This window comes from Ascaphus truei, chromosome 9, assembly GCF_040206685.1.
Source record: "Ascaphus truei isolate aAscTru1 chromosome 9, aAscTru1.hap1, whole genome shotgun sequence".
NCBI classification, from domain to species: Eukaryota; Metazoa; Chordata; class Amphibia; order Anura; family Ascaphidae; genus Ascaphus; species Ascaphus truei.
The window spans coordinates 37,117,363-37,128,734 of record NC_134491.1 but is presented as its reverse complement, the minus strand read 5'-3'; the positions used below and the strand labels follow the sequence as shown (position 1 = coordinate 37,128,734).

The following is an 11,372-nucleotide window of genomic DNA, read 5'->3' as shown; positions in this document are numbered from 1 at the left end:
TCTCCCTGCATCGCTGAAAGGTAAATTGGCACGTTCCCAAATATTCCGGGCATTACTGAATGAATAATGCCCAGAATTCTAACCAATCAGAAAGCAGGGATTTTAATAATGCCCGGAATTTCACTGCTTTAGTATATAATAAACTATATGCAAGTAATTTTCATCATACGTTTACTGTAATCAAGAAACAGGGAAGAAACATGCAACGCTTTCTTGTTATTCATTCAGGTTAAAAAAAAACAACACCAGCACTATTGATTTATGCATTTAATTTTTATTGTACTGTAATCATACATACATGAAAATATTTCACTGCTAGCTGCATAATTTTTGGACTTGACAATATTACTAATTAAAGATAATTCATGAAAATGCTAAATAAAAGCCAACCATTTCCAAAAAGATTCACAGGCAGTAAATTACATCATAATGTTGATTCTGAGAAAGGTGAGATGCACTGATTTTGCTAGACTGCTCTCATCGTATAACCTGTCTAACATGGATCAGGAAGGAGAGAAGCCTGTTCAAGAGCTCAATATGTAAGGCTTTTTTATTGCATATCTCTGATCTCAAACTCTCTCTTACTGATTAGCAATGCTTGAGGCTACTGTTTTAATTAGTTTCTTAGCAGCACCCTTTATCCAGTCCTTGAATCCTCTGATTTGCCTTTGAGATGCATGTTGTGAGAGATCCATAGATTCTAGATCACGCAGTACATTTTCCACCCTCTTTATCGCTTTCTCTTCTTCAGTTGATCTCTTTATATTGGCTATATGACCAGCTACAGTTTTAACAAATGCTTTTGCAGCACCTTTGAGAACATCTCTGAAACCTCTGATTTCCCTCATATAGGCTTCCTCAGAGAGATCTCTTTCACTGAGAGCTTGTATTCCATGAAGTATATCTACCATCCTCTTTAACTGATTCTGTTTTTCAACTTCACTAAACATGAAGAGAGAAAAGATGAAGTCAGAATATGCATTATCACTTGGTGACATGTTACATGTATTCCATGCATTGTGAGGACCAGAAATGTATTATTGTGGATGTTCTGAGAACAAATAAGTAAATCAACCCAAATATATGACAAATATATATTGGCTTGTGTTAACAGGTTGCATTTGAGAAACTATTATATTGCAAACACTTCACAATGTAGCCTATTTAATTAAATCAATTCAACACATTCCAACAATATATACACTCTAAAACAAAACTAGAATAACTAGAAGAAGGAATTAGCACTTAAATTTCTGAGAAAAAAACGTCTTACTTTTTAGCTTCTCCAAGTGGTACAAGGCAGGCAATAGATACAAAAGCCAGTAAAGCTAGAGCCTTTAGAAACATCTTTTGGTTCTTGAAATCTGTTAAAAAAAATAATAATCATATTGTGTGGTCGTTTTTACTAATTTATATGATATTTCAGTTTCTACAGTACAGTACACAAATCTTTTACCCCCTAAATACTCTATTATATTACTGTGTACCATATTCTCATACAGTATAGTCACTGCTAGGACAAATTCCTATTGCTTTCTATGAAATTTCTTTTTTGGTTCTTTTTTTTATCATCCAAATTTCCCACATTTGGCAACTGGGAGACTTTAATTAATTTAGCCTGTAATACTAATTTATAGTGTCTGCCTATAGCAAAATCAGTAATGTGTTCAGCTTGATAGAGTTTTGAACAGCTTTAGAGCGTAGTCATACACAATTTTACCATTTAAGTATAGATGGAATACATTTGACCTAATGTGGATACAATTCACTATCAATAGCATATATATTTCATGTGATTAATACTTACGTGGTATTCCAGATGATACAGTGCACTTTAGAATTTCGCTACTGGTTCTCCTGTATACCTGTATGGGTTGCCTGCTTTAAATACAGAATTTGGTAAGATTATTTCAGAATATAATGAACAAACATAGTGATAAAGCATCTGATTTAATTTTCTGTTGTTTGATTTAGAAAATGTAATTGACCTTCAACTGTAGATATTAATTCAATTAATTTCTGGCCTTGTGAGTGTCTTATTATTACAGATGTGCTGGTTGAAGACAGAGATCACTAAGTTATTTAATTTTATTCAAACCGTCTTGTGTCCTTTCTTCAAAATATAATTAGCACATAGATTGATAATGTATTTGTTTTAATTAGAGTTGGTCAATTACATAATTAAATGTCATTAAAAATAAATCAAATGATTCAATTAATTTTTTTCAACTGTTTCTCTTCTATGACGTCTATAATTATTGTGTTTTCTATGTATTTGGTGGTGGGGGCCTTCTTTTCATTGTATTTGGGGTGGGGGGTTTCTTTTATATGTATTTGTGAGGTGGGGGGGAGTTTATATGCATTTGGGGGGTGGGTTTTGCGTATATGTATTTGGGAGCATGTTTTTATTTAATGTGTGTGTGGGTGATTTTATTTTATATATGCATTTGGGGGTGAGAGGCTTCTTTTCTATGTATTTGGGGGGTGGGGTGGTTTATATGCATTTGGGGTTGGGGGGCTTCTTTTCTATGTATTTGGGTGGTTAGGGGGATTTTATATTTATTTCTGGGGTGGGGGGCTATTTCTTAAGTATTTTGGTTGGGTACGTGACTTTTCTATGTATTTGGGAGGTGGGGGGCTTATTTTATATGTATTTGTGGGGTGGAGGTGGTTTATATGCATTTGGGGTGGGTTTTTAGTATATGTATTTTGGGGTGTGTTTTTTTAATATGCATTGGGGTTGGGGGTTCTTGTCTGTGTAGTTGGGGGCTGGGGGACATTTTTCTATGTATTTGGGAGTAGTTGGGTTCTGTAATGTATTTGGGTGTGTTTTTTTAATATGTATTTGGGAGCATGTTTATTTTATATGCTTTTGGGGGTGATTTTATATATGCATTTGGGGGCGGGGGGTTTCCTTTCTATGTATTTGGGGGTGGGGTGCGTGTCGGTGTATTTGGTGGGTGGAGTACTTCTTTTCTATATATTTGGTGGTTGGGGGGCTTCTTTTATATGTTTTTGGGGTTGGGGGCAGTTTATATGCATTTGGGGGTGTATTTTTGTATATGTATTTGGGGGGGGGGGTTATATGCATTTGGGGATGATTTTATTTCATATATGTATTTGGGGGGTGGAGGACTTTTTTTCTATGTATTTGGGGGTGGAGGACTTCTTTTCTATGTATTTGGGGGGTGGAGGACTTCTTTTCTATGTATTTGGGGGGAAGTACTTCTTTTATATGGATTTGGGGGATGGAGGTGGTTTATATGCATTTGGGGTGGGTTTTTTGTATATGTATTTGGGGGTTGTTTATTTAATATGCATTTGGGGGTGGGGGCTTCTTGTCTGTGTATTTGGTGGTTAGTGGGGTTCTTTAAATGTATTGGGGGGGTTTATATGTATTTGGGAGCATATTTTTATATGCTTTAGGGGGTGCTTTTATTTAAAAAAATGAATTTGTGGTGGGGTCTTTTCTATACCTTTGGGGTGGGGGCTTTACTATGTATTTGGCAGGTGGGGTACTTCTTTTCTATGTATTTAGGGGGTTGGAGACTTATTTTCTATGTATTTGGGAGGTGGGGGATTTTATATTTATTTGGGCGTGGGGGCTTCTTTTCTATGTATTTTGGGGGATATGTGACTTTACTATGTATTTGGGGGATGGGGGATTTCTTTTATATTTATTAGTGGGGTGGAGGTAGTTTATATGCATTTGAGGTGGGTTTTTGTATATGTATTTGGGGGGTATTTTTATAATATGCATTTGGGGGTGGGGGCTTCTTGTCTGTGTAGTTGGAGGCTGGGGGACTTTTTCCATGTATTTGGGGGTGGGGGCTTCTTTTCAATGTCATTTGGGGATAGTGGGGTTCTTTAAATGTATTTGGGGGGGTGTTTTTTTAATATGTATTTGGGAGCAATTTTTAATATGCTTTTGGGGGTGTTTTTATTTTATATATGCATTTGGGGATGGGGGGGCTTATTTTCTATGTACAGGTGCGCCGACGAGAATTCTAAAACTTGCTTTAAACTTGCCTTGGAAAATCTGGAGCTATTATCAACATGACTCAGGTACATGCTGGGTACATGCTGGGTACATGCTGCAACATTTCAGTGACATTTCGGCAGAGACTAATGGCCCATCGGATTAACACAGCAGGGGTCCCTGGCAGTCCCATTCAGTTTGAATGGGATTGCCAGGGACCCCTGCTGTTAATCCGATGGGCCATTAGTCTGTCTGCAGAAATGTCACTGAAATGTTGCAGCATGTACCCAGCATGTACCCAGTATATACTTGGGTCTTGTTGGTGATTGCCCCAGATTTGTTTTAGAATACTCTTCGGCACTACAGTATTTGGGGATGGGGGGCTTTTCTATGTATTTGGCGGGTGGGATACTTCTTTTCAATGTATTTTGGGGGTGAATCTTCTTTTCTATGTATTTGGCGGTTGGGGGCTTATTTTCTATGTATTTGGCAGTTGGGGGCTTCTTTTCTATGTATTTGGCGGTTGGGGGCTTCTTTTCTATGTATTTGGCGGTTGGGGGCTTCTTTTACATGTTTTTGGGGTTGGGGTTAGTTTATATGCATTTGGGGGAGTGTTTTTTGTATATGTATTTGAGAGCATGGTTTTCTTTATATGGGGATGATTTTATTTCATATATGCATTTGGGGGGTGTGAGGCTTCTTTTCTATGGATTTGTGGGTGGGAGGCTTCTTTTCTATGTATTTGGGGGTGGAGGTGCTTGATATGCATATAGGGGTGGGGGGGGGGCTTCTTTTTCTATGTATAGTATTTGTTTGGTGAGGGCTTTTATATTTATTTGGGTCGTGGGGGCTACTTTTCTATGTATGTAGGGGGTAGAAGGCTTCTTTTCTATGTATTTGTGGGGTGAGGGACTTCTTTTATCTTGATTTGGGGGATGGAGGTAATTTATATGCATTTGGGGGTGAGTTTTTGTATATGTATTTGGGGGGTGGGGGGGAGTTTATATGCATTTGGGGGGTGGGTTTTGCGTATATGTATTTGGGGGGCTTCTTTTCTATGTATTTGGGTGGTTAGGGGGATTTTATATTTATTTCGGGGGTGGGGGGCTATTTCTTAAGTATTTTGGTTGGGTACGTGACTTTTCTATGTATTTGGGAGGTGGGGGGCTTCTTTTATATGTATTTGTGGGGTGGAGGTGGTTTATATGCATTTGGGGTGGGTTTTTAGTATATGTATTTTGGGGTGTGTTTTTTTAATATGCATTGGGGTTGGGGGGTTCTTGTCTGTGTAGTTGGGGGCTGGGGGACATTTTTCTATGTATTTGGGGATGGGGGCTTATTTTCTATGTATTTGGGAGTAGTTGGGTTCTGTAATGTATTTGGGTGTGTTTTTTTAATATGTATTTGGGAGCATGTTTATTTTATATGCTTTTGGGGGTGATTTTATATATGCATTTGGGGGCGGTGGGTTTCCTTTCTATGTATTTGGGGGTGGGGTGCGTGTCGATGTATTTGGTGGGTGGAGTACTTATTTTCTATATATTTGGTGGTTGGGGGGCTTCTTTTATATGTTTTTGGGGTTGGGGGCAGTTTATATGCATTTGGGGGTGTATTTTTGTATATTAATTTGGGGGGGGGTTATATGCATTTGGGGATGATTTTATTTCATATATGTATTTGGGGGGTGGAGGACTTTTTTTCTATGTATTTGGGGGTGGAGGACTTCTTTTCTATGTATTTGGGGGGAAGTACTTCTTTTATATGGATTTGGGGGATGGAGGATGTTTATATGCATTTGGGGTGGGTTTTTTGTATATGTATTTGGGGGTTGTTTATTTAATATGCATTTGGGGGTGGGGGCTTCTTGTCTGTGTATTTGGTGGTTAGTGGGGTTCTTTAAATGTATTGGGGGGGTTTATATGTATTTGGGAGCATATTTTTATATGCTTTAGGGGGTGCTTTTATTTAAAAAAATGAATTTGTGGTGGGGTCTTTTCTATACCTTTGGTGTGGGGGCTTTACTATGTATTTGGCGGGTGGGGTACTTCTTTTCTATGTATTTAGGGGGTTGGAGACTTATTTTCTATGTATTTGGGAGGTGGGGGATTTTATATTTATTTGGGCGTGGGGGCTTCTTTTCTATGTATTTTGGGGGATATGTGACTTTACTATGTATTTGGGGGATGGGGGATTTCTTTTATATTTATTAGTGGGGTGGAGGTAGTTTATATGCATTTGGGGTGGGTTTTTGTATATGTATTTGGGGGGTATTTTTATAATATGCATTTGGGGGTGTGGGCTTCTTGTCTGTGTAGTTGGAGGCTGGGGGACTTTTTCCATGTATTTGGGGGTGGGGGCTTCTTTTCAATGTCATTTGGGGATAGTGGGGTTCTTTAAATGTATTTGGGGGGGTGTTTTTTTAATATGTATTTGGGAGCAAGTTTTAATATGCTTTTGGGGGTGTTTTTATTTTATATATGCATTTGGGGATGGGGGGGCTTATTTTCTATGTACAGGTGCGCCGACGAGAATTCTAAAACTTGCTTTAAACTTGCCTTGGAAAATCTGGAGCTATTATCAACATGACTCAGGCACATGCAGGGTACATGCTGCAACATTTCAGTGACATTTCTGCAGAGACTAATGGCCCATCGGATTAACACAGCAGGGGTCCCTGGCAGTCCCATTCAGTTTGAATGGGATTGCCAGGGAGCCCCGCTGTTAATCCGATGGGCCATTAGTCTGTCTGCAGAAATGTCACTGAAATGTTGCAGCATGTACCCAGCATGTACCTGGGTCTTGTTGGTGATTGCCCCAGATTTGTTTTAGAATACTCGTCGGCACTACAGTATTTGGGGATGGGGGGCTTTTCTATATATTTGGCGGGTGGGATACTTCTTTTCAATGTATTTTGGGGATGAATCTTCTTTTCTATGTATTTGGCGGTTGGGGGCTTCTTTTCTATGTATTTGGCAGTTGGGGGCTTCTTTTCTATGTATTTGGCGGTTGGGGGCTTCTTTTACATGTTTTTGGGGTTGGGGGCAGTTTATATGCATTTGGGGGGGGGTGTTTTTTGTATATGTATTTGAGAGCATGGTTTTCTTTATATGGGGATGATTTTATTTCATATATGCATTTGGGGGTTGTGAGGCTTCTTTTCTATGTATAGTATTTGTTTGGTGAGGGCTTTTATATTTATTTGGGTCGTGGGGGCTTATTTTCTATGTATGTAGGGGGTAGAAGGCTTCTTTTCTATGTATTTGTGGGGTGAGGGACTTCTTTTATATTGATTTGGGGGATCGAGGTAGTTTATATGCATTTTGGGGTGAGTTTTTGTATATGTATTTGGGGGGTGTTTTTTTAATATGCATTTAGTGGCGGGGGCTTCTTGTCTGTGTATTTGGGGTTAGTGGGGTTCTTTAAATGTATTTGGGGGGTGTTTTTATATGACTTTGGGAGTAAATTTTTATATGCTTTAGGGGGTGTTTTTATTTTATATATGCATTTGGGGGTGGGGGCTTTTCTATATCTTTTGGGGTGGGGGCTTTTCTATGTATTTGGCAGGTGGGGTACTTCTTTTCTATGTATTTAGGGGTGAGTGCTTCTTTTCTATGTATTTGGGGTAGGAGGCTTCTTTGCTATGTATTTGGGTGGTGAGGGGCTTATTTTATATGCATTTGGGGGTGGGGTTTATTTGCAATTGTTTTTTGGGGGGTGTTTTTTTAATATGCATATGGGAGTGGGGGCTTCTTGTCTGTGTATTTGGGAGGAAGGGTTCTCCATCTTGGAGGAACCTACGTTAACATTTACAGCCATTATATATGTGTTAGTGAATACATGACATGTGCTGTTTTTCCCATTTAAATGTATATTTTGCATAGTAATGGGTGATCATGTGAAATGTTATTTTGTTGTTCAGGTTTCATCAGAGATGGTACCCGAAAATGTAGGATCCAAGCGGGGTCGTTGGGAATCCACCAAAGGGAGTGTAGCATGGTATCCCCTGGCTACTATTCTACCCAATGGGCTGTCAGTAAACCCTGGTATTCACAGGCTTGCCAGTAGTTGGTATTGGGTTTTCCCCTTCACCTTTGGTGCTGCATTTGAGGGACAGCAGAGGGTGGCACATCCTGTTGTAGCTGGGACAACGGGTTGCCCACCTTCTGTACTTAAGGGCAGGACCACCCTAAATTAGGAGGTTGTACCTTCCCCCTGAGGAAGGCAGGTCACACGACTGGGAGCCTGAGATTGAGGCCTACCCATGTACTCTTCCCTGCAGGGAGGAATGAGTGTGAACCAATACCTCTGCCTCCGCTAGGGAGGTGGGGAAGAGCTAGGTGGCTGCGGGTGCCCTTGGCCTGTAGTGATGGTCCAGGGACCATCTCCAGTGATATCTAAGAGTAAAGAGACTGTATCCGGCAGATGACTGCTGCGTAGTGTGTTACTGCAAAGACTGTAGTAATAAACCGTTCCTGTTTGCAATATACCTGCGGCCTGGTGTATGATCTACCGTGGGAGATTGCCTCCATATTCCTGGAGCCTGCGGCAGATGGAGGCGCTGCACTGTTAAGTATTATGTGGGGTATGGACCCCAGAATCCTGTTCCTGTGTCCCAAAGTCATCGCGGACGACTCAGCCCTCTTGTTGCCAGCAGGTAGGCACCACATACACCCTGTAATGGCCCCATCTGCAATTGGGGGGGGAGAAACACCATTACATATGTTTTTGGGAGCATATTTTTATATGTTTTAGGGGGTGTTTTTATTTTATATATGCATTTCGGGGTGGGGGCTTTTCTCTATCTTTGGGGTGGGGGCTTTTCTATGTATTTGGAGAGTGGGGTACTTCTTGTCTATGTATTTAGGAGGTTGGAGGCTTTTTTTCTATGTATTTGAGGGGTGAGGGGCTTCTTCATGTGAAAAAGAAAGTACAGCCTCTTTGAATTCCATGGTTTTACATATCAGGACATAATAACAATCATCTGTTCCTTAGCAGGTCTTAAAATGAGGTAAATACAACCTCAGATGAACAACAACACATGACATCCGCTGACGAAGTCTTTTAGGACGAAACGCATAAGGTGTGTTTTGGAATACATGTGCTAGAACCCCTGAATATTATGTTTTATTTTTGCACGATCAAGCTTACACAGTTGTAGCATTAGTATTGTTATACTTTTTGCCAACAATTCATCGAGTTACCACTGTAACATGTCGAGTGATGGTCCATTCAGGAACTTCCCAGAGACACTGCAGTTCACGCGAGATCCTGGAGAGCAGAGACACGTGAGCAGGGAGGTGCATGGAGCACTCCGTACACGGAGTTCACCTACTCAGGTACTGGCTCATGCCATGCATGTTGGAGCCCCCCGTTCCAACACCTGTCATGTTGCTGGGACCTCATTGAAAGCGGGGAAGTGCACTCAGCATCCGGTACACGGAAGCCATCTACACAGGCACCGGTCACTCCTACACGTGGTGAAGCCCCTAGAGGATTACCTTATACACTGCTGGGACCTCATAGTCTTCCTGGTTGGCGATTGAGCATAGTCTCATACATGCTTTCAATTCTGAGATGTTTGTGAGTTTGCAATTTATATATTGTTACAAGTCCATAAATATGTTGATACCTACTACACTATGAGTGCGCCTGTTGTTTTTTTGCTTTTTCCATAGATACAGTACCATTAAGGGATTGGTGGTCCCCTGATACAGGCTGCAAAGACTCTGAAGGACAGTGTGGGACTGGATTATTATTTGTATTGTGTTGTTTTATCCTATTATTTTTCATGTTTATTGTATAAATTGCTTTTGATATATATATATATATTTTTATAACACATATTGACTCCTACATGTATGGTCTATATTCCAAATTCAATACAATTATTGAGTCACTAGGGGTCTGATAGGCACCACTATTATTTGTTTTTTTGCATATATATATAGCATATAATAAAGAATCACATCACCTTGATAAAGGTCCCCCACGCGGACCGAAACGTTGGAATGCTGTCTTGTTAATACAATATATTCTTTTGATAACCATTTGGAGTGCTGCCTCTGATATTCGTCATCATACGGTATCATATTTTCTATATATATATATATATAAATATACAGTGGTTGACAAATCACCAAAAAATCTACTCGCCACACAAAAAAATCTACTCGCCACCTAGTACCAAACGTGTGCTGCTTGGGCCAATATTTACTCGCCCGGGGGTTAAATCCACTCGCCCGGGGCGAGCAAATGTATAGGTTTATATATATATATCAACTGTAAATATTACTGTATGCTCATTTGCATGTCTTAGACAGGTCTGCAACCATGCCTTTCACCATTATCACCCAGCACACAGCACTTCCACTGCAGCAAGGGATTCTGGGAAATGACATGCAAATGAGCACACAGTGACACCTTTTGTCTTAAGCCAATGCATGCTGCTTTAAACACAGCTTTTAAACAAAGGCTGGGATGAGATGCAAAGCCAGTAAACCAACTCATAGACAGACTGTTTCGACATTGTGGGTCTCTTCAGTGTGAGGTTGGTTGTCCTGGCTTTGCTGGTTTGAGACTAGAGTAGGTCTTCACCACACATTATTAAGGTTATGGTGGGTAAAAAAAGTAACAAAATCCCTCCACAGTAAAGCATATAGCAACTGTAAATATTACTGTATGCTCATTTGCATGTCATTTCCGAGAATCCCTTGCTGCAGTGGAAGTGCTGTGTGCTGGGTGATAATGGTGAAAGGCGGGGTTGCAGACCTGTCTAAGACATGCAAATGAGCATACAGTAATATTTACAGTTGCTATATGCTTTACTGTGGAGGGCTATTGTCAACATTTTTACCCACCAAAACCTTAATATATATATATATATATATATATATATATATATATATATATATATATACATACATAAATCATGTGAAAAATAAAGTACACCCTCTTTGAATTCCATGGTTTTACATATCAGGACATTGTTTGGTCCACCTTAACGCTCTCTCCACTTCGTCTAGTTGGATCTGTTTAAATTCAGATCTGGTTTTGTCTAATAATTTAAATATTTTTTTTGAGGGGTTATTTTTGTTTTCTTGTTCTAGGAGCTGTACTTTCTTAGCTAGATCATTGTATAGTTTTTGCTTAGCTTTTTTCTTGTGTGATGCTATGGAAATGATAGCTCCTCTTAATGTAGCCTTATGGGCTTACCATAACATTACTGGTGACTCTACTGAGCCCTTATTCAGCGTGAAATATTCTCTAAGCTTTTGTTTAACGTCAATCTCTGCATCCATTTGATTTAGCAATGAGTCATTTCGTTTCCAATTATATTGATTATTTTTACCGAAGGGGAGAGAGAGTACCAGTGATACCGGTGCATGGTCTGACC

The 11,372-nt window shown here is 39.7% G+C and overlaps 1 long non-coding RNA gene across 1 annotated transcript; it reads right to left on the bottom strand.

The window, feature by feature from the left end:
* Nucleotides 1-254: 254 nt before the first annotated feature.
* LOC142502263 (uncharacterized) lies at nucleotides 255-1,943 on the bottom strand. The gene is made up of 3 exons (XR_012803702.1): nucleotides 1,808-1,943; nucleotides 1,274-1,364; nucleotides 255-942 (listed from the first exon to the last, which is right to left on the bottom strand). It is a non-coding gene; the product is annotated as an uncharacterized LOC142502263 (long non-coding RNA).
* Between the last annotated feature and the right edge of the window lie 9,429 nt (nucleotides 1,944-11,372).